This window comes from Polypterus senegalus, chromosome 9 (genome assembly GCF_016835505.1).
Source record: "Polypterus senegalus isolate Bchr_013 chromosome 9, ASM1683550v1, whole genome shotgun sequence".
NCBI lineage: Eukaryota > Metazoa > Chordata > Cladistia > Polypteriformes > Polypteridae > Polypterus > Polypterus senegalus.
In genome coordinates this window covers 102,192,967-102,215,139 of record NC_053162.1, presented here as the reverse complement: position 1 = coordinate 102,215,139, position 22,173 = coordinate 102,192,967, and positions in this window count along the sequence as shown.

Genomic DNA, 22,173 nt, shown 5'->3' with positions numbered 1-22,173 from the left:
AATTGAATGATGACTGAAATCCAAATGTTTCTTTAAAGAGCATTCCTAACTTCACCCTCATGGGAGCTCTCCCGCAGAATGTAAAAATGGGCCTTTTCTAAGTAAACGCAGCTCAGAGTGTCATGCCACACCTTGTAACACATTGACCCGTCTATAGCCATGCCTTGCATTTGTTATTTGTCATTAGTCATGATGGCCACTTGCAGACACACAGCAGTTACTAGAGGCCCATTTGAAATGATCTGCCTCATTTTTTAAACAGGCACCAGGCCTTTATCAGTCACAGACTTTTTAATATTCTAAGAGTGACAGCCTTGTCTTGTTTTAATATTCCTGAGTTTTTTGATATTAGCTGTGTTCTTTACCAATGTCTCTGCCTTTATGACTTGTTCTGTTTAGCCTGGCTCTGTGCCCCATCTTTTATATTTGATTCTTTGGACCAGTTGCTCTTGATATTTTTTTCAAAAACCAGGTCTCTTCATTCTGCCTCACAGATTAACATTCCAGTTGTATTGTAATTGCATATTACATGGCTTCTGACAAATTATTATTATTGTTATTGATTTAGCAAATGCCTTTATCCAAAGTGACTTACAAAGCAAGTTATAATACACATAAGAATTAAGGTACAAGCATCAAAGCCACATATAACAAGATGTAAAAGCTTGGAGGGGAAGAGAACTACTACATAATAATACCCGCAACTACACTGAGACAAAAAAACAGTATGTTAAACTCTTTGTCAGTGAAAAGGTGGCTACTTTGTTAATCCCTGAGGGGAAAATTGTATTTTCACATGACCCGTGGGGGTCAGATCACAAGGTCAGCCATTGTGCAGCGTCCCGGAGTAATTTTCAGGTTAAGGGCCTTGCCCAAGGGCTCAGCAGAGTAGAATCCCTTCTGAGAGTAACAGAATTTGAACTGCCAACCTTCCAGATACCAGTGCAGACCCTTAGCCACAGAGTTTGCCCTGTTCCATCTTTTAGCCAGTCTGAAATAGTGGGAGTCAGTGTCTATACTTATGTGTTATGAACTGGGGATAGTCACAAAAGGACAAAAAGCTCAAAAGCACCTTCAAAAGTGGCCCTTAATACTGTCAAGAATAGGCTTTGAAAAAATCTTTATAAAAGTAAAAAGGTTTATTTTCCAAAAAAGGTTATGCAATACACAAAGAACAAGGAATTGCCTGAAAAGTCAAGGCAATACAGCAAACAAAGTTCCAAAACAGAATACAGTAGCGGCATTCAAAACTGAGCTGAGGCTCAAAATATCAAATATCACAGTTCAAAACACAAAATCTAAAGTCAAAGTCAAAAACAGAGCACAAGGGTTGAAAATCTGGAACACACAAAATAATAGCAATAATACAAGAAACACTCCACTCTCTACTGCATTCACAATGAACTGCCAGAAACTATGGGAGGGACTCTCCATTAAATAGGGGGAAGGGCCATTCTTGGAGGTGATTGGCAGGTGGCCCCGCCTCTTGGGGAGCCACCCACAAAACACAAGGGTCATAACCAAGGCCACATTCATTTACAGACGAACACAAAGAAAAATCCATCCATCCATTATCCAACTCGCTATATCCTAACTACAGGATCACGGGGGTCTGCTGTAGCCAATCCCAGCCAACACAGGGCGCAAGGCAGGAAACAAACCCCGGACAGGGTGCCAGCCCACCACAGGGCACAAAGAAAAATGTACATAATAAACAAAATAAAACATGAATACAAATAACTTTTAAAAAGTAAAACAAAACCAACAAGAAACATCACTTTTGAACCCCAGCCAGGTAAGACATGCTGGCTGAAACATGACATTCTGGAAATAGACACAAGGTGGGAATCAGCCCTGAACAGAATGTCTATCTATCTATCTATCTATCTATCTATCTATCTATCTATCTATCTATCTATCTATCTATCTATCTATCTATCTATCTATCTATCACAAGACATACTTCTGCATAATTTAGAATCACCAGTTGTAATTCAAATTAAATAATGAATTAACATTGTTTGGAATAAACGTTCCAATCAATTATATGAATGCCACCATCTAACTTCAGCACCACAAGAACTCACCCATTTTCTAAGAATGAAAAAAATTACCACAGGCGTCATAATTCGCAGGCACACAAAGCTTGATTCGCCTGCTGTGCCTCAGTGTCTCCAACTTTGCTTCTCTTACCAGGCACAATTTCTTGTTAATTGTAACTAATATAAATATCTGCCAGGTCACACACTGCAACATCTCACATGTCATCAGATGAAACAGTCATTTTATTAGTGGCCACACCCTGCCTTTAAGCTTATGGCAGCATCTGCAAAATGTAGGACAGTGTCACCATTCAAAATGGAGTTACTTTGAAGGCTGCAAATAGCACTGTCATGGACGTCACTCCCCTGGACTGCCTAAGATGAGCACTTGGTTAAAAAGTGCCAATGGGAGAACCTGAAAAGTAGTAAAAAAAAAGCCATCCATGGTCAAAAAATGCAAACTACACAAAATCAAATCTAAAATAAAATAACCTGAATCTGTAATAGTAAAAAAGTATGATTTATGTACTTTGTAGAACCAAAGTCCTTTCATTGATACACTGATGCATTAAGGAAGGAGAAAACATTCAGTAAGCCAGCCAGCCAGACCCTTCTTATCATCTTGTTCATTGCAGTGCCCCGTCCATCTTTTGTGATTGCTCTTATGTTTCATTCAGATGAGATGCCAGCTGGCCATAGGGCGCTTCACATTCATGGATGCTGAGACAATGTCCATTCTCTGTTCTTGCAAGCAACACCTTTATACTTTTGAAGAAAACTCAAATCTCTGGTAAAATCCACACGAGAGTTAGAAGGACTTGTGAGTATGAGTGTGCATGTGTGTGGACCTTGTGATGGGCCGGCACCTTATTCAGGGCTGGTTAATGGCTTATGTATGATGCTGATGGGACAGGCTCTGCCTCTCTGTACCCCCAAATTGACTGAAGTGGGTTTGAATGTTTGTGTGTGTGTGTGTGTGTGTGTGTGTGTGTTTATGGCTGTATCCTGTGATGGACTTACCACCCAGTCCAGGGTTCACACTTGCCTTTATGATTAGACAAACTTTATTAATCGTAAGGGTACATTTAAATGCATACATCAGAAGAAACATGTAAAACAAATATACAGAATCACAGGACACATGATACAATCAATCAATGGATAGATAGATAAATAAATGTACAGTACATTGTGCAGAAATAGCATATTAGAGTGTTTAATAATGAATCTGGGGTATTGATAGGAAGTATTGAATTGCCCAACAGCAGCACTGCATGCAGAAAAGACCCCAGAGGGGCTTTGTAGCACACCATGGTGGAATGAGCCTCTGTCAACTGTAAAAGTGCCCCAATTTTGTCACCATTCTCCTTTCCACAACAGCTTAGCCCAGTGATGGAGCAGACCTTCCTGAGAAGTTTATTCAAGAATTTTGCATCGTTTGAATTCCAGCTGCTTCCCCGGTGCTCCTGAGATAGGCTCTGGCTGCTGGTGCTTTGGTACTGAAATAGGCAGGTTTATGAATATGGATGGATAGGTAGATGAAGAGTGAAGAATCATTAATCAGTTTAAGTAAATAATCTGCCAGGCGAAAGAAAACAAAACAACAAATGACATTTTGTATCTGTGGGTGTTGCACTTATTTGAGAGGAAACAAGTCCTGCTAAAAGACAAACAGACAGTGCACCATTCATTCGTTCTGAAGGCGCCAGCCACAGTGTTTGAAATGATTTACAGCCTGCATCACTGGGGAGGAGAAAATGACACAGAAATGGCTCTGTCCTTGAAACTGGGTTATTGTTTCCTTGGGAGTTTTTCTATACATTTTTTGTAACATTTTTATAACATTAGAAAATTTTTGATGAGAATAGGCCATTCAGGCCAACAATGTTCGCCAACCTCATCCACCTAATTTCTCCAAAATAACATCAAATTGAATTTTGAATGGCCCTAGATTCCTGTTTTCTGTTGGTATCATTACTCTAAGGGTCTATGGTTCTCCATGTGAAGAAAAAAATTTAAAGATTTGTGTGAAAATTACCCTTAACAAGCTTTCAAATGTTTCCCTGTGTTCTTGAAGATCCACTGTACTAATTTATGTCATAGTTTTTAAAACTTCAATCATTTCACCTCCTAAACTCAATCTGATTAAACTAAAAACGTTCAACTCCTTCAATTGTTACTCTTCTCTGGAATTTCTCTATGTCTTTATTTACAATTTAGAGACCAAAACAGCATACACTACTCCAGGTGAGGCCTCACTAGTTAGAATTAGAATTAGAATTAGAACAATCTAGACGAGAACAGGCCATTCAGCCCAACAAAGCTCGCCAGTCCTATCCACTTGCTTCCTCCAAGAAAACATCAAGTCGAGTTTTGAAAGTCCCTAACGTCTTAAGTGTGCTACATAAATTAAGGATAACCTCCCTTGACTTGTACTCCACATGTCAAGATATTTCAGCTGACTCCCTATTCACTTTCTTGATTGCCTCTGTACGCTGTCTGGATGTAGATAGTGATGAGTCCATAATGACTCCTAAGGCCTTCTAAGGTGCTTTCAAGTTTCAGACCTTTCACTGAATCCTAAAATCCAGCATTTCAACTTCCCATGAGGAATCACTTTAGGAATGAGAAATCAGGGACTGTCAGCCTGTGGAATAGTTTTTGTCCAGAGTGATAGACTTGTCAGTGATTCCCATTCATTACCTTTTCCCTCACAATATCTGACTTTGATAGCACATGCTGTTGGTCCAGCCAGTAATTTACTTTCTCTATTCACCTTTTGAATTCTGGTATCTGTATTATATTTGTTTTTTTATTATATGTTTCAGTCTCACGGTCTGATTCATAGTATTTGCACTATATATGCTTACTTTACATTGCTGTATTTCTTGTGGAAGTACAGTTAGGTCCATAAATATTTGGACAGAGACAACTTTTTCTAATTTTGGTTCTGTACATTACCAAAATGAATTTTAAATGAAACAACTCAGATGCAATTGAAGTGCAGACTTTCAGCTTTAATTCAGTGGGTTCAACAAAACGATTGCATAAAAATGTGAGGCAACTAAAGCATTTTTTTAACACAGTCCTTTTATTTCAGGGGCTCAAAAGTAATTGGACAATTGACTCAAAGGCTATTTCATGGGCAGGTGTGGGCAAGTCCGTCGTTATGTTATTATCAATTAAGCAGATAAAAGGCCTGGAGTTGATTTGAGGTGTGGTGCTTGCATGTGGAAGATTTTGCTGTGAACAGACAACATGCGGTCAAAGGAGCTCTCCATGCAGGTGAAAGAAGCCATCCTTCAGCTGCGAAAACAGAAAAAACCCATCCAAGAAATTGCTACAATATTACAAGTGGCAAAATCTACAGTTTGGTACATCCTGAGAAAGAAAGCAAGCACTGGTGAACTCAGCAACACAAAAAGACCTGGATGTCCACGGAAGACGACAGTGGTGGATGATTGCAGAATCATTTCCATGGTGAAGAGAAACCCCTTCACAACAGCCAACCAAGAGAACAACACTCTCCAGGGGGTAGGCGTATCGATATCCAAGTTTACCATAAAGAGAAGACTGCATGAAAGTAAATACAGAGGGTGCACTGCAAGGTGCAAGCCACTCACAAGTGTCAAGAATAGAAAGGCTAGATTGGACTTTGCTAAAGAACATCTAAAAAAGCCAGCACAGTTCTGTAAAAACATTCATTGGACAGATGAAACCAAGATCAACCTCTACCAGAATGATGGCAAGAAAAAAGTATGGAGAAGGCGTGGAACAGCTCATTATCCAAAGTATACCACATCATCTGTAAAACACGGTGGAGGTAGTGTGATGGCTTGGGCGTGCATGGCTGCCAGTGGCACGGGGACACAAGTGTTTATTGATGATGTGACACAGGACAGAAGCAGCTGAATGAATTTTGAGGTGTTCAGAGACATACTGTCTGCTCAAATCCAGCTAAATGCAGTCAAATTGATTGGGTGGCATTTCATGATACAGATGGACAATGACCCAAAAGATACAGCCAAAGCAACCCAGGAGTTTATTAAAGCAAAGAAGTGGAAAATTCTTGAATGGCCAAGTCAGTCTCCTGATCTTAACCCAAATGAGGTTGCATTTCACTTGTTGAAGACTAAACTTCAGACAGAAAGGCCCACAAACAAACAGCAACTGAAAGCCGCTGCAGTAAAGGCCTGGCAGAGCATTAAAAAGGAGGAAACCCAACATCTGGTGATGTCCATGAGTTCAAGACTTCAGGCTGTCATTGCCAGCAAAGGGTTTTCAACCAAGTATTAGAAATGAACATTTTATTTCCAGTTGAAGCTGAAAGTCTGCACTTCAACTGCATCTGAGTTGTTTCATTTACAATTCATTGTGGTAAGGAAGGAACCAAAATTAGAAAAACGTCTCTATCCAAATATTTATGGACCTAACTGTATGTTTTTTCTTATTTATTGTCTATACATTAATTGTATTGTCTTGTATTTAATTTGTGTATATTGGTGGCCAGCAGGGCATAGAGGCTAAAGTTTTCATTATACAGTGTGACTTACTATTTTCTGCACATATGACAATAAATTCTCAACTCGATATTTACTGACATTAAATTTCATCTGCAACAGATCTGCTCAAGCCTGTATGCTGTCCAAGTCCCTGTGTAATGATTTAACACATTTCTAGATTACACATTACATTTAGATATGCATTTCTTATTTATTTTGATGTCATGATGGCAGATGAGTTTTTGGGATTTTGTAGATTCCAATTTTGTGCTTATTTTGTGAATTATTTCATTTTAAAATCATTATCGATTTTGTTTTTCTAATCACCATGATTTTGGTTTTATCATGCTGCCATTTTGTTTGTCTTTTCAACTGAGCTGCCATTTTAAGTTGCCACAGCTATTGTCATCTACCATGTGCTACTGGAAGTTTGGAAAATGGTGGTGTACTAGCCATGGTGTTGAAATTTCTGAATTTTTCTTTGTTATTTCAAATTGATTTAAGGAATGGGGCCTTTTTACGGGGTTTTTTAAATTTTGATTTTTGGCATTTTGCATTGAACTCTCAAGTCTGTTTTTCCTTTTACCCCTTTTGTGTTTAGTTTAGACCAGGGATCCCCAACTCTGTTCCAGGAGGGCCCCCGTGGATGCAGGTTTTCATTCTAACCCATTTCTTAATTAGTGACCTGATTTTTCTGCTAATTAACTTCTTTTATATTCATTTTAATTGACTTGTTTTTTTAAGATTTGTTCCCCTGAATTTCTTCATCGTTCCTCTGAATTGCTTCATTTCTTTCTTTCCTTAAATGGCACCCAAACAGAAATGAAATGTGAATTGAGTGATCTAATGGAAGACCAACTAAGTCAGGGCCTCAAACTCCAACCAATTTCACTCTAACCAGTTGCTTAATTAGGCTCTGATTCTTGTTGTTAATTAAACCTGTTCTTTAATTCCATGGCTTGTTGCTGCTCTCATTGTGCAATAGCAGACATTTCTGAAATTGTTGCTTTTCTCTTTTCTAAAATGTTTTGGGGACCTGGGCAGATCAACATTCCTGAGACCTTCATCTTTCTTTATTTTCAGATGTTATATGATGGTCATAGTTTGCTGGTCATGTTTTGCTTCATTTTCTTTCTCCTTATTGTTTGGCTGCTAATTAAGGAAAAAGAAACAATTAAGGGGTCTGAGTCTTCAAGAGCAAGTCAAATAAAATGAATTCAAAAGAATCAAGAGTTAATTAGGACCAAAAACAGGTCACTAATTAAGAAAAGGGTTAGAATAAAAACCTGGAGCTACTGAGACTCTTCAGGACTGGAGTTGGGGACCCCTGGTTTAGAGACATTCAAATACTTGTGGGCCTCTAATACCTAAGTGTGAACATTTTAGGTCTGCCATTCCGTTTTTCTTCAGGTAGAACAAACGCAGCAGCATTTTGTGCTCAGTGTTTCTTGTGGCCACAACCATTTTTTGTGTGCTGTACGGTTTCCAGCCAGTTCCTGACCTTGTGTTGTCATCACACCCACACTATTTAAGATGGTAATGTGTGGCAGCTGATGTGGTTGTGTTGGATCATTCCTGTGAAAACAAAATTTTTAAAAAATTTGATTGAATTTATAAAAATCAAACAGCAATCCATACAAGCAAGTCAAATTTACAAAACTAGGTTAAAATCAAGTCAACCCCCACCCATGAGAAACAGAGCTAGGCCAACATAGTGAAACTTTAATAGTAGAAAAGATAAGTAACTAAATAAATAAGATAAAAAGGGGAAGAAAATCCTCAATTTAATAGCTTATTCTAAAATATTATTAATTAGATCCTGCCAGGTTTTTAAAAAGTTTTGCACAGACCCTCTAAGTGAATATATATTTTTTTCCAATTTCAAGTAGTGTATAACATCGGTTACCCAATGACTGAAAAGAGGGAAGTTTGGATTCTTCCAGTTGAGTAAGATAAGTCTACATGCCAATAGTGTAGTTAATGCAATCACAGTTTGTTTGTCCTTCTCCACTTTAAGCCCATCTAAGAGAACACCAAACACGGCTGTTAGGAGATATTGGGACACACATGCTGTCTGATAGGCATTTAAAGATTTTGGTCCAAAATGATGTTTGGTGCAGGCCCAAATCATGTGACCCAGTGAGACTGGGACTCGATTGCAATGTTCACAGGTTGGATCTTCCCCTGGAAACATTTTGGACAATTTTTATCAAGACAGATGTGCTCAATAGATGATTTTAAGTTGTATGCTTTGTGCATATGGAGCTACAGTTAATTCTGTGCATTCCTACCTTCCACTCCTTTTCCGAAATGTTGAGTGAGAGATCCTTTTCCCACTGTACTCTAGGATCTTTGAAAGGAAAGCACTTCAAAATGTTTTTATATGTTAAAGAAATGCTGTCTGAGTCCCAAGATTGAGCAATATTTTTTCCGGAGTAGAAGTAGGTGGTAGGTGAGGAAAATTAGGCAGGTTTTGTTTAACAAAGTTTCTAATTTGAAGGTATTGAAAGAAATGTGTTGTTCGTAGGATACGAAGACGATGTCTATGTATAGATCTCTAAATGATTTAATCCCAAATGTTTTCCAGACATTAAAAGCTGCGTACGTCTTGGCTTTTACTGCTCTTCTTTTCCACCTTATAGTTAGGTTGTTCCCTCAGGTGTTTCTATCTTTTGCTCGCCGTCAGACAAGAAATTTACGTTTCCTCTTAAACTGTGTCTGCCTTCTTCCAGTTAATAACCCTCAAGCTAAATTACTTACTGAAATTCCCTCCACCCTCCCTCCTGTTTGTAAATGCCTGTCATTTCCTGATAGACCACTTATGTGCCTAAACCTGTTTTAATACTGTCACTAAAATGTAGCTTGAAATTAAATAACATAGGAGATCAAGAAATCTTTAATTAAAGTGTAAAAGGGTTTGGTTTAAATAGCACAATGTAATCTGTTTGAAGAAAAGGTCGCAATTTTGGCCTAGTGTTTGCACAGAAGCATTAATGACCTCTCAGCTAAGCAACCCATTATTAACTTTACCTTAAACTTTGCCCCAAATCAGTGTTATGTTTATTTTATATGTAAATTCCACAGGTTTTTCCTCATCCCACATGTTGTACAGTGAAGTATTGCTTTTTGATGCTTTTTTTTCCAATGACACCAGGGGTGGGCTACTTGCATCTTAATTGAGGAGTTAAATATGCTACCTATGCACTGATTTGGTTTTATCAGACCTCACTCTCTTTTACTGAATTTATCTTCTTTTTATAGGTATTGTAAGTTAATGTTTTTGTCGGCTCCTGTTATGTTATTTTCATATAAGGTGTTTTGGTTTTCAAATTATGTCATTATTAAGAAACTTAATTTAGTTTGTTACTTACCTTCTCTGTGGTACGTTGGCCTAAGGGGGCAGGGCCACTAACATAGCAGCTATGGTGAGGAGTTTGGGCCTTTGTAAAGGCCAGAGAGGCCCCAGTCCAGTGCAGAGGTTTTAGCTCTTGAATATGGTGCTCAGCTTGCGTCTTTTGTCAGATTTAGTTTTTCATTTTTCTACTTTTCAACTCCTTTTTCTGATTTTGCTTCAGGATTTCACTTGTAATTTGTTTGGACTTGGATTTCTTTTTGAAAGCTTTATTTTATTACCTTTTTTTGTACATTTTTTGTTTGTATTGTTTTTAGTATTTGTTCTGTTCATTTGTGCTGGGTATTATCTCTCTTTTTTCAGACATATAAACCTGGTCCATTTTTGTGTGGACATGTACTAGCTAGAATAAAAAGGTATAATTTTTATGAAAAGGGAAAAAGGTTTGTCCAAAAATAAATAAATAAAAATAAGAACAGGTCTATACCGGTTGCAAGCCATTAAAGTCAACCAAAAATCATAGACTTAAATGAAAATCACGTTAACGCTAAGTTAACGCAAAACAAGCAACAGAATTGAATTAGTTGTGTTCAGAAACTCCTAAAACAATGAATGCATTTACTTGCACATTAATAAGCCAGTTATTCACACAGCCCTGGTTTCACGAATGCCATGTAAACCCTTAACTGGGTGGTAGTTAAGGAATGCGTAGTCTGTGCATGTGCATTGCACTCTGTTAGCTTGTGCATATCCATGGCCAGTTATGTCCGACCATCACATCGATCAACTTACTGCACAATTTTACAAATGCACTTCTTGCTGTCCTCAAGATTTTTTTCCTCCGTTCATTGTCGTTACATTCTTTCAAAAGAGATCTGTCCCAAAACTCTTTGCTTTGCAAATGCATCTACCAGCCACGAATAGAAAACGTTGGAAGCACCCTCAAAGATAAATATCCTGAAAAATCGTATTATTCCTATGTCAAGATTACAGAAAACGGTTAATTTATGCTGATGAGATGAACTTAGAATGCTATGCTCAACAGCACAATTTTAGAAGGACACAGGCTTCATTTTTTAGCACATTTTTTGACATAAGTGCGTTTTGCCAAGGGAGAACTCCGTAAGTGGACTCATGAATGTAAAGAAACAAGGCTTCTGCCTTAACTGTGTTAGACACCTTTTCCATGTTTTTGTGTGTGCATGTAAACAGACTGAATGTGATTTAGAATTGTATGTAAAAAAGTTCATAATAACATAAGCCATAAGCCTGCTTCTTGAGCTTCAGGGTGAGGCCTGTTTTCTATTTAGAGATCTCTTTCGAGTTTTGAGGCCTATGTTTTTAAGCCTTTAAGTTTCATGAGCCCTTCAGATTACAGCAAGAGCTAAAGCAAGACGTCGGTTGCATGAGAGCTCATCTCACTGCTGGAGGCTTACAGTGCCCATCAAGTCAGCTGATGGTACTAGCTGCAGATGAACCTATAAAGGCCATGCCCAAAGTAAAATCCATACAAAAGAAATAAGTGACTGATTATGCACATGTGGTCTTCGTGCTATAACAGCCATTACCACATGCTTTTTGTAGGCTGTAAAAAACACATTTCTTATGCCAAACTCAGCCAAAGGCATGAACCAGATGTTTGTTGTGTGATTCTCTGCCAATGAATGAACGTTACAAATCCTACCTTTGCTCAGGCTGAGTAATCTGATTCCAGAAAGAGTTAATCTTTAATTGTCAAACTGTGGATTTTTTGGGGTTGATTCATCTCACCTAATTCTTATTAAGCTTACTTTCATGTGTGATGTAACTCACCATTCAGTTGTCGTTATAAGTTATACAATAGGTGTAGCAGGAAAAAAGTAATGCAAAATAATAACAAATGATAATGTTGAAACATAAACAGAGAAACATAATATTGCTAAAAATTATATATGTACCAAGGAATTGGAGTTAAACAGATGTCAACAGCAGGAGGCAGGCAGAAATACGAAAACTCTTTGTCATTTGCTACACACTGCTATATACCAAGGCAGTGTTAGTCCTTAACGTTATTACACAATTCTAAACACTGAAGTCAAAAGAACTAATAATAATATGCAGTATTTTTCTTTTTTTAATTTAAGACCTTTGATGCCAGGATTAGCATAATGATGATTTAATGATGATGCAACAAATAATAACAAATGCTGGTAATCTAAGAGTTTTATTCCTTACTATTGATCATTTGCTAAACCCAGGTCACTTAACTCCAAAAAAACTTCCAGTGAAAATTGTGAGGCTTTTGCTATATTTCTTAATCATAAAATCAATGATATTAGAAATAATATAGTATATAGTAATACTAATCCTATTAAACCCTGGTACTGTATTCAATTTTAAGCAAATTAAATTCTTTCACCAGGGTAGATTTACCCGATCTATGTGAATAATTTCTCAACTGAAACCCTCCAACTGTGTCCTTGACCCAACACCAACAATTTTTTCAAAGAAGTTTCTGGCATGCTAATTGATAGTATTCTTGATATAGTAAATTCATCATTAGATATGGGGGTCTTTCTAGACTGTCTCAAGACTGCTGTTGTTAAAGAAAAATAATATCAAAACCTCTGTTTTTGAAAATTTTAGACCTATTTCTAACCTGCCTTTCTTAAGTAAAATCCTAGAAAAGGAAGTCATTACGCAGCTAAATGATCACTTGAATAAACATTCTGTTCTTGACAAGTTTCAGTCAAGTTTTAGAACAATTGACAGTACAGAAACTGCACTCATTAAAGTAGTAAATGACTTGCAGGTAAATGCAGAGAGAGGCTGTTTATCTGTTCTCATTCTTTTAGATCTGAGTGTCACGTTTGATACCATTGATCACAATATTCTTAGAAATCACCTTAGTCAATGGATGGGCCTCTCTGGCTGTGTCTTAAATTGGTTTGAGTCTTACTTAACAGGTAGAAAATTCTTTGTTAGTTGTGGTAATTATACTTCAAAGACACATGATATTCTATATGGTGTTCCACAAGGCTCTATCCTGGGTCCGCTGTTCTATTCGATTTACATGCTTCCATTAGGTCAGATTATCTCAAGGCATAACGTGAGCTACCACAGCTATGCTGATGACACACAACTATATTTATCAATAGCGCCTGATGACCCCAACGCTCTTGGTTCACTGACACAATGTCTTACTTCTGTTTCTGAATGGATGAGTAGTAATTTTCTCAAACTAAGTAAGGAGAAAACAGAAATCTTAGTGACTGGCAAACATGGATATAATGAGGATATTAAAAATAAACTCGATCCATTAGGCTTAAAAGTCAAGTCAGAGGTAAAGAACTTAGGAGTAATTATTGACTTATTTAAACCACATATTAATCAGATTACTAGGGCAGCATTTTTCAATATAGCAAAAATTAGATCCCTTATAACTTTGCAAGATGCTGAAAAATTACTTCACGCTTTTGTTTTTAGTCGACTAGTTTACTGTAGTACACTCCTCTCAGGACTACCCAAAAAAAGACATCAATCGATTGCAACTAGTGCAGAATGCAGCTGCCAGAAACTTAGCTAGGAAAAGAAAATCTGAGCACATCTCTCCAGTTTTGATGTCACTACACTGGTTACCTGTGTCATTTAGAATTGACTTCAAAAAAACTTCTTATGGTTTACAAAGCCTTAAATAATCTGATTCCATCCTAGATTTCAGAATGCCTCTCTCCTTACACTCCAAATTGTACCCTTAGATCTTCAAATTAGTGTCTGCTTATAATTCTAAGAGCTGAACTTAAAGGAAATTGTGAGGCAGCCTTCTGCAGTTATGCACCTAAAATCTGGAATAACTTATCAATAGAAATTCACCAGGCTAATACGATGGAGCACTTTAAAAATTGCTAAAAACCTACTATTTTAACATGGCTTTCTTATAGCTTCATTTTAGTGTAACCCTGATGTTCTGTATATGCATTTAATTATCGTTTTTATCATGGCTCTGCAATCTGTATGAACACCTACTCTGCTGTTCTTCTTCCAGTTTTCTGTGGTGCTGATCTGCATCACCACCACCTGATCAAAGCACCATACAGAACCGCGAGGACTGACTGAGATCATTTATGTTGGGTAGAATGCCTACTGGGGACTAGACCGTCTCTTGGCCTTGGAACCCCTGCAGATTTTGGGTTTTTTTTCTTCAGCCCATCTGGAGTTTTTTTTTTCTATTCTCCTGTCCATCTGACCTTATTTTATTCTTTGATACTTAGTATTGTCTAATCTTATTTTTGCTTTATATAAACTTTTCTTTCTTCATCTTGTGAACACTTTGAGCTAAATCATTTGTATGAAAACGTGCTATAGAAATAAATGTTGTAGTTGTTGTCATTGATGTCCTGCTGTGTATCTGCAAGCTAATGACTTTGAAGAAAACCAAGAACAAAAATTTTAACCACAATCTGTCAAAATCTAAAATTCTGGCACATGCGCTTGAAAGCAAGACGCAAATTGATGACAATGACATCATGAAAATATCATGAACAATACAGTATGGCGCTATAGCTGTAGCTGCCTGTTACAGCAGCTCTATCATGTGTTCTTGTTTTAGTTACTTTTTTGTGTGTTTTTATTTATTGAAGTAATATTACTGGCAAAACTTCAGTATTGGGACTATATATACTACAACATGTTTAAAGAATAGTTGCAGACTCTATTCTCCGTTGTAAATAAACCACTGCCGCACAGCATTATTTACATTCTGGCTCAGCTGCTTGCACTTTAGAGAGTGTCTGTGTCCCCAGACCAGAGGCCAGTCCCTATTCAGGGGTAGCAGAGCTGGAGCAAAGTGATGGGGAAAGAAGAGACAGTACAAAAACCTCCAGTGCCATCTGTAGTAATGGTTAATGTAAGATCGCTCAGGAACAAAAAAGGATAAATTAACAGCGTTAACAAAGAGTCAGAAGGAATATCGGGAAAGTAGTTTTATGTGCCTCATAGGGATGTGGTTGCATGAATTGATTCCTAATGCTAATGTTGACATTGAGGGCTTCCATTTGTTTGGAGCTGAACAAAACAACAGAGACAGTGGGAAAAAAGGAAGGGGAGTCTGTAATTCTTTATGAACTGTACTGTAAGTGGTGTCACCCGAATCATGTTACTTTAAGGGAGCATCTGTGCAATCCAGACATTGATCTATTAGCAGTCAGGATGCAGCCGTAGTATCTGTCCAGAGAGTTTTCTCATATTGTTGTTATAGTAGAAGCACGTTCCACCATCAGCTGCCGCTGTCTCTGCATGCAAAACAATTCACAGTGTGGTGGGAAGACTCCTGACTGGCCACCTACAAGCCCTATTTGTAATTTCTAGGGACTTTAATCATGCCAACCTCTTGGGTGTTCTGCCAGTTTTTAGGCAGTATGTCAGCTATCCTATCAGGAATAAAAAGACAATGGACTTACTGTATAATAATGTCAGGGATGCATGTTGCTCTACAGCATTACCCACACTTGGAAAATCACAACATGGTTCACTTGAGGCCTCTGTATAAGTCATTGGTACTGAGGCAACCTGTTGTCATCAAATCAGTAAAGAAGTGGTGTATGGAGGCTGTGAATGAGCTGAAAGATTGTTTTGGAGCAACTGACTGGGATATTCTCAGTAAACCCCATGCTGAGGATATTGACAATGTCAGGGACTGTGTAATTGAAATTTTTGTGTGGACAATATTGTGCCATCTAAAACTATGTGTTGTTTCACAAACAACAAACCCTGGGTCACAGGCCTAAAGGCCCTGTTGAACAAAAAGAAGAGGACCTTTAAAGGTAGTGATAGTTACTGTCTGAGGAGCATGCAGAGGGGACAGAAGGTGAGAATTAAGTAGGGTAAACAGTACTACAGAAGGAAAATGGAGAACAATCCTCAGAAGGCTAAGGTTAAAGAGGTATGGAATGGGATGAGGATGGTGACTGGGTATAGACTGTCCCACTGTCAGCAAAATGAAGTAAGTTGGAGGAGGACAAATGAGCTGAACACTTTCTTTAACAGGCCTGATGGTGGGCCAATTCCAAATACATCTCCCAGGAGACTTTCACAAAATGTAGCGGGGCTACATAATAATAATGTATTCGATGTGTGTGCTGAGTGCGTCTTATTTCCATCGTCCCACTGACAGCCTCCTATGTGGGTGAACACCATCAGGATTGGGATAAATGGCTCCCTGAGCTCCGGTTTGCCCTGAACACCGCTGTGCATGAAGCCACAGGTGAGACGCCTGCTTGGGTTGCGATGGGCAGACATCTGAAGGGCCCGCTTGACTGACTCCTTCCCAGAGCCCCTTGTCCAGAAACCAACATCTACAATAATCTATTTAAGTTCGAGGAAATGTGGCGGAGAATCCAACAGAGGTTGGTGAGTTCGACATCTAGACACGCCAAGTTGTATAATACCCGGTATAAGGAAGCACACTTTCAGCCGGATGATTTGGTCTGGATTAGAGCTCACCATCTCTAGGATGCCTGCAAAAGGTTCTCCGCCCTGCAAAAGGTTCTCCGCCAAGCTAGCGCCTAAATGGTTAGGTCCAGCCCAAATGTAGCAGGAATACATAGTAATAATGTATTCGATGTGTGTGCTGAATGCATGTTATTTGCATCATCCTGTTTACTGTTCGATTTGTGTACGTCAGTGAATGTTGCAGAGGGGACGGATGAGGGAGAGAGACCGCAGCCCCAGGATGGAAAGCACCTGTTCACATTCAGTTACATCTAGCTCTTTACTATTTAAACGATCAGGAGGAAAAGAAAAAAAAAAGAAAAGAAGAGAGGAAGGAAAAAGATGGAGATTTAATTTAACAACAATGAACCATCATTTCCTGCTATTTTTCACATTGCACTTTATATCCAGTTTCTTTCTCATTCCGCCAGATTCACTTTAGCTCAATCATCGCCAGAAACCCTGGGGTTGGACTTCATTATCCACCATACACTGAGGAAACACAGTGAGATTGTTCCATTTATTCGGGAGATTCAAACATATCCATTTTTTCTTGATCAGTCATCCATATTCAGGACAGTAATATACCCGGACTCAAGTTCACGTTCATTTTCATTTCAGTATTCATTCATTATTGTTATTTGTGTTTTGTGTTTGTTATACGTTACAAGGGCAATGGAGAGTTTGTTATTGTATATATGGTGTTTTCACGTTGCTGCTTTGGTGGAGGGATATACATATGGTAAATGGTAAATGGCCAGTATTTGATATAGTGCCTAACTAGAGTTCAAGAACCCCCCTAGGCGCTTTACAACACAACAGTCATTCACCCATTCACACACACTATATATATATTTTCTACGTGTGGAATTTGCATTTTTTGTTATTGTGTTTCATTTAATATATTTATACACCTTTTTTACATATCTGCTTTTGTGTGCTTGTGTTTAAACTGTCGAGTGAGGGGAAAATATTATTTCTTAGAGGTACGGCTTGGTATATGTAGGTTCACCTCAGTAATTCATCCAGGCCACAGGTCTTGGTAGTGAAGCTGCCGGGTGGATAAGGGGTCAGCCGTTGCAGCCTTTCCCTGTCAATCACAATTGCATTCAGGAAAAGTGTCAGGTCCTGATGGAGTCAGTGCAAAAGTACCAAAGGCCTGTGCTGATGAGCTGTGTGGTGTCTTGAAGCACATATACAATCTCAGCCTGAGACTAGAAGGTTCTGGTGCTTTGGAAGACCTCATGGATTGGCCCAGTGCCAAAGATCAAGAATCCCAAAGAAGTGAATGATTATAGGCCTGTGGCACTGACTTCACACCTGTTGAAATCAATGGAGAGGCTGGTTCTTGTTCATTTTAAAACACAGGTGGGTGCAGGGTTGGACCCTTTACAGTTTTCAGATCATCAACATGTGGGGGTAGAAGATGCTGTAATTTATCTGTTGCACAGAGTCTCCTCTCACCTGGAGAGGACTGGGAGTATGGTGGGCGGTGTGTTTTTTGACTTTTCTAGCTCCTTTAATACCATCCAGCCTTTCTTATTGAGGGCCAAGTTGTGTGTGGCACAGGGTAACACTGCCCTGATTTCCTGGATTTTCGACTAACAGGCTGCAGTACGTGAGATTAGGGAACTGTGTGTCGGTTCCCGATTAGCGGCACGGGTGCTCCACAGGGGACTGTCCCTGTTCTGTTCATTTTCACTTTTTACACCACAGATTTCAAGTCTGATTCCATGACATGTCACCTTCAAAAGTTCTCGGATTACATTGTTATTGTAGGATGCATTAATGAAGGAAAGGAGGAAGAATACAGAGGCCTAGTGGGTAGCTTTGTGTTGTTGTCACAACCGTCTCCAATTTAACCTCTAGAAAACAAAGAAGTCTTCTCTAGCTCCTGTCATTATCCAGGGGGAGGAAATCGAGATTGTTAAAACCTACAAGTACCTGAATGATACGCGAGAATGTGAGGCAGAATGTGGAACTTTTGCACAAGAAGGGCCAAAGACAACTCTGTTTTTTGAAAAGGCTGAGTTTATTCAGTCTGAGAGACCTGTTGCTGACAATTTTCTGCGAGTCTGTGGTGTTGAGTGCCATCCTTTATGCTGTGGTGTGTTGGGGCAGCAGTATCACAGCCAAGGATACTAACAGACTGAACAAAATCACCAGAAAAGCCAGTTCAGTCCTTGGGGTACAATTGGACACAGACAGTAGGATGCTGGCAAAGGTATGTTTAATTATGAAGACTCCCACCCATCCGCTTCATAAATTGCTACAAAAAGAGTGCAATGAGTAGCAGACTTCTCCTTCCCTACTGCAAAATGGCACATTTTCACAGGCTTTTTCATCCTGCTGCTATCAGACTATGCAACTCTGGGCTTTAATTCATGTATCATTTACTGGATTATTTCATGTAGTGTACATGTGGGATGCCAGACTCTGTAATCACTAGTACTTTATTCATCACTAGACACTTTATCTGTGTACTGCATGTATCATATTATTATTATTGATACTGCACAGTATTTATTCCTAGTGATTTTAGAGAAAAGCCAAGCAAAATGACACCTTTTATTGGCTAACTAAAAAGATTACAATATGCAAGCTTTTGAGGCAACTCGGGACCCTTCTTCATGCAAGATGTAATACCCTATAATTACATACATATATATATATATATATATATATATATATATATCACTATTATTGGTATTGTATGTTTATGCATCTTATGTTTCATCTTATGCATTTATTAGGTGGTTAGTTATTCATTCTATATATATACATGTTTCATTTTGCTGTGAGCTGTTGGAACACCCAGATTTCCCTTGCGGGATTAAAAAATATTATTAAAAAACAAAATAAACATACAAAATAATAGCAGAAGTCATGTTTACACTGTGCCAGAGAAGGAGTGGTCACGGTATGAATCATCTTTATATATAGCCAGAACATTCAATGAAATAAAAAAGCTAAGCAAGAATCTTTGTTGTAAATGAAGAGAAAAGTCTTTTACTGAAAGAAGATATGTACACTAAAACTTGAAGATTAACTTTCTTTTTAGAATTTGTTCACTAGGCTTGTTCATAGAAATACAAGCCCCGATGCATTAAATCGTTACAGGCAGAGGACTGGTTGCACTTGTGGAGAATAATGTGCAAACTATGAAAATGGTGACAATAGTAAACAAAAATGTCAAAACATCGCAAAATGATTTAGTCTTAATGATTTAGTAATAAAATAGGTCAAAAAGTGCAAACCATGCATGATTTGGACCTAAATTAAGTATTCAAACTACCTAAAAGTTATGAAAATGTTCAGAGGTACAAAAAAACAATGATCATAACAGGAAATTTGGGGCTATGACTTATGACTGGAAGGCAGGATGTAGTGGTCCCCATTTTTTAAAAAAAGGGGAAGAAGAAGATGTGACAAACACTTCACCAGAAAATTGAACTGAACCTCAGATCCAGGAGGAGTAATCCACAGCCATGACAGAATGTGGAATAGTGGAAATATTTAAAGGGGCATGGGAATGATTCAGTCCTGTCTACATGCACTTTGTAGTAAAAGCCAATAACCATGTATCCCATAGTGTCTTGCGGATAATGCTTGAAGAATCTGACATTCAGGTGCCTCTGGTGTGTGTCTTTTGCACCTTGTTCTTGCACAGCCAAAGTTGTGTCCACATACTTCTGTTAAGCAAGTTCCTTATGAGCACTTTGCCTCAAGAGTGCATTTTGCCACCACACCTGTTTGTAATGTTTAGGGACAGTATTTTAATATGCAGCCAAAGCCTGGGAGAGAATTCAATTTGGAAACCCATGAGTTAAACCACTATTGTTTGCAAATTATGATGTCCTCTTGGCTTCAGACTGTGATCTCCAGGACATACTACACTTGCCAAGGTGGAAACTGGCTACCAGAGGCACTCATAACTTTATGAGTCCAACTGGAAAACAAAACGCCATCAGAAAAATAGACAAGGTCATTAGAAGGAGGACTGAAAAGACTAGCAATGAAAACCTAAGACACTAAAACCAAACTCAAAGTAAAATAATGCCAAGTTAAAAACCCTCAATTGGGAAAAAAAAAGTCAGACACAATATAAATCACAACATTTTGTTTTAGATTTGCACAGATCGAACATGGAGTTGCAACAAAAAGGCTGACCAAGACAGAAAAGTCTTTAAACAGATATTCTTCCCTCCTTAAATTTACAAGTAAACCAGACTTTTCCACTACTTTCTTTAAAAGTAATTTATTTTACTTGAGGTTAAAACAAAAAGAAAAAAGCAACAGTTCTAAACAATCAGAAAAAATAGCAAAGTGTTAGGTATTGCATTTGGTCATTTATCAAGTAACAATAAACAGTTTTACTAAAATATTTTAGAGAGACACTTTTAAGGAGAACATAAAAAAATACATCAGTTAAAAATGATAATTCAACTTAATGTCCCATAGAACTCACCAAAATAGAATACACAAACAGGGTTCTGCAAATTTGATACACGACATACATTTGGGCAGTGGCATGGAGGACACCTGTTCATTTTATTGTAATGACAAAACAAAAGCAATACATTCTCCCAGAAATTATAGACATAGGAATATTCAGACAGACACAGTTGAATGTTCCTTTTCTCTAATAGCCACAATTTTGATTCTTAAAGGGCACTTTCCATGGTCATGCACGGGATCAGAAGACTAAAGAGGTGTGTATGATGTGCTCCTGTTCTGCCAAGCCAAGGAAAACCTATTTTCTTACACTCTGTAATGCACCTGCATCTGAACAGCAAAGAAAGGGCAGGCAGAATGATACAAGAACTGAAAAATATCACTCAACTGCAAGGTACGTGTTTCAACTTTGGCAATGGACTAATTTATCTGCAAGTCACAAATATGAAGCAGGCCTTAAATATTCACTTTTTCATTCCTGACGCTGTCACAATAGTGGCATGCTGGGCTTCAAATCACAAAAATGCAGAAAGTATATAAAATATAAAGTATATAAAATGTATTTTATATAACTAGTATATACTGCTTGATCATCAAAAAAAATCTTATTCCTAAAGGTCTCAGAAAACTAAAAATCCTCTCATTTTGAACTTAATATTACCTCTTTTAAAAGATTGTGCAGTATGACACATTAGCCAGAAAACCAAGAACATCCCACACACAGTCCAGGATTACTCAATTAGAAAGAACAAAAATGTGACATAATTTCTGATATCTGCTTTTATTTTATCACAGAATACCCTTTCGATTCACTCCCAAGTTTCTCGGGAATCGAGAGGCGTGCAGGCATGCACCTAGGGATGGCGTTTTCTGGCAAAGGTGATTTATAAAATAAAAGATGGTTTTGGCTTTTCCAGAGTGTGCCTTTGTAAGTTGGACATGGTTCCACACTCTGCAGGCTAATATGCCATTACTACATTACTTTACATTCTGTTAATGAGTTAAGAGCATGAGTTGCAATATTTTTTCTTACCATTATTATTTAAATTATTAACAAAAAACAAAGTTAAATAAAAAAAGCAAATTCTTTTTGTAAGGATCAGATGCACTGGACACAGACTAGTGGACTGCCACTGTACACAATATTGCTACCGAGACTGGCATATTTAATGCATGCCTATTCACCCTCCTCCAGGTAACCAGCTGCAAGGAACCAATCATTTGCAGTTGTGTTTCATTCCAAAGGTTTTGGACAAGTTACAAGCCATAAGGAGGCTTAACTGTGTGTTCTTCTTTGTAATTATTCAGAAGCCCTAGTTACTCATTATACTCTACAGACTGTTGCTTACACCCT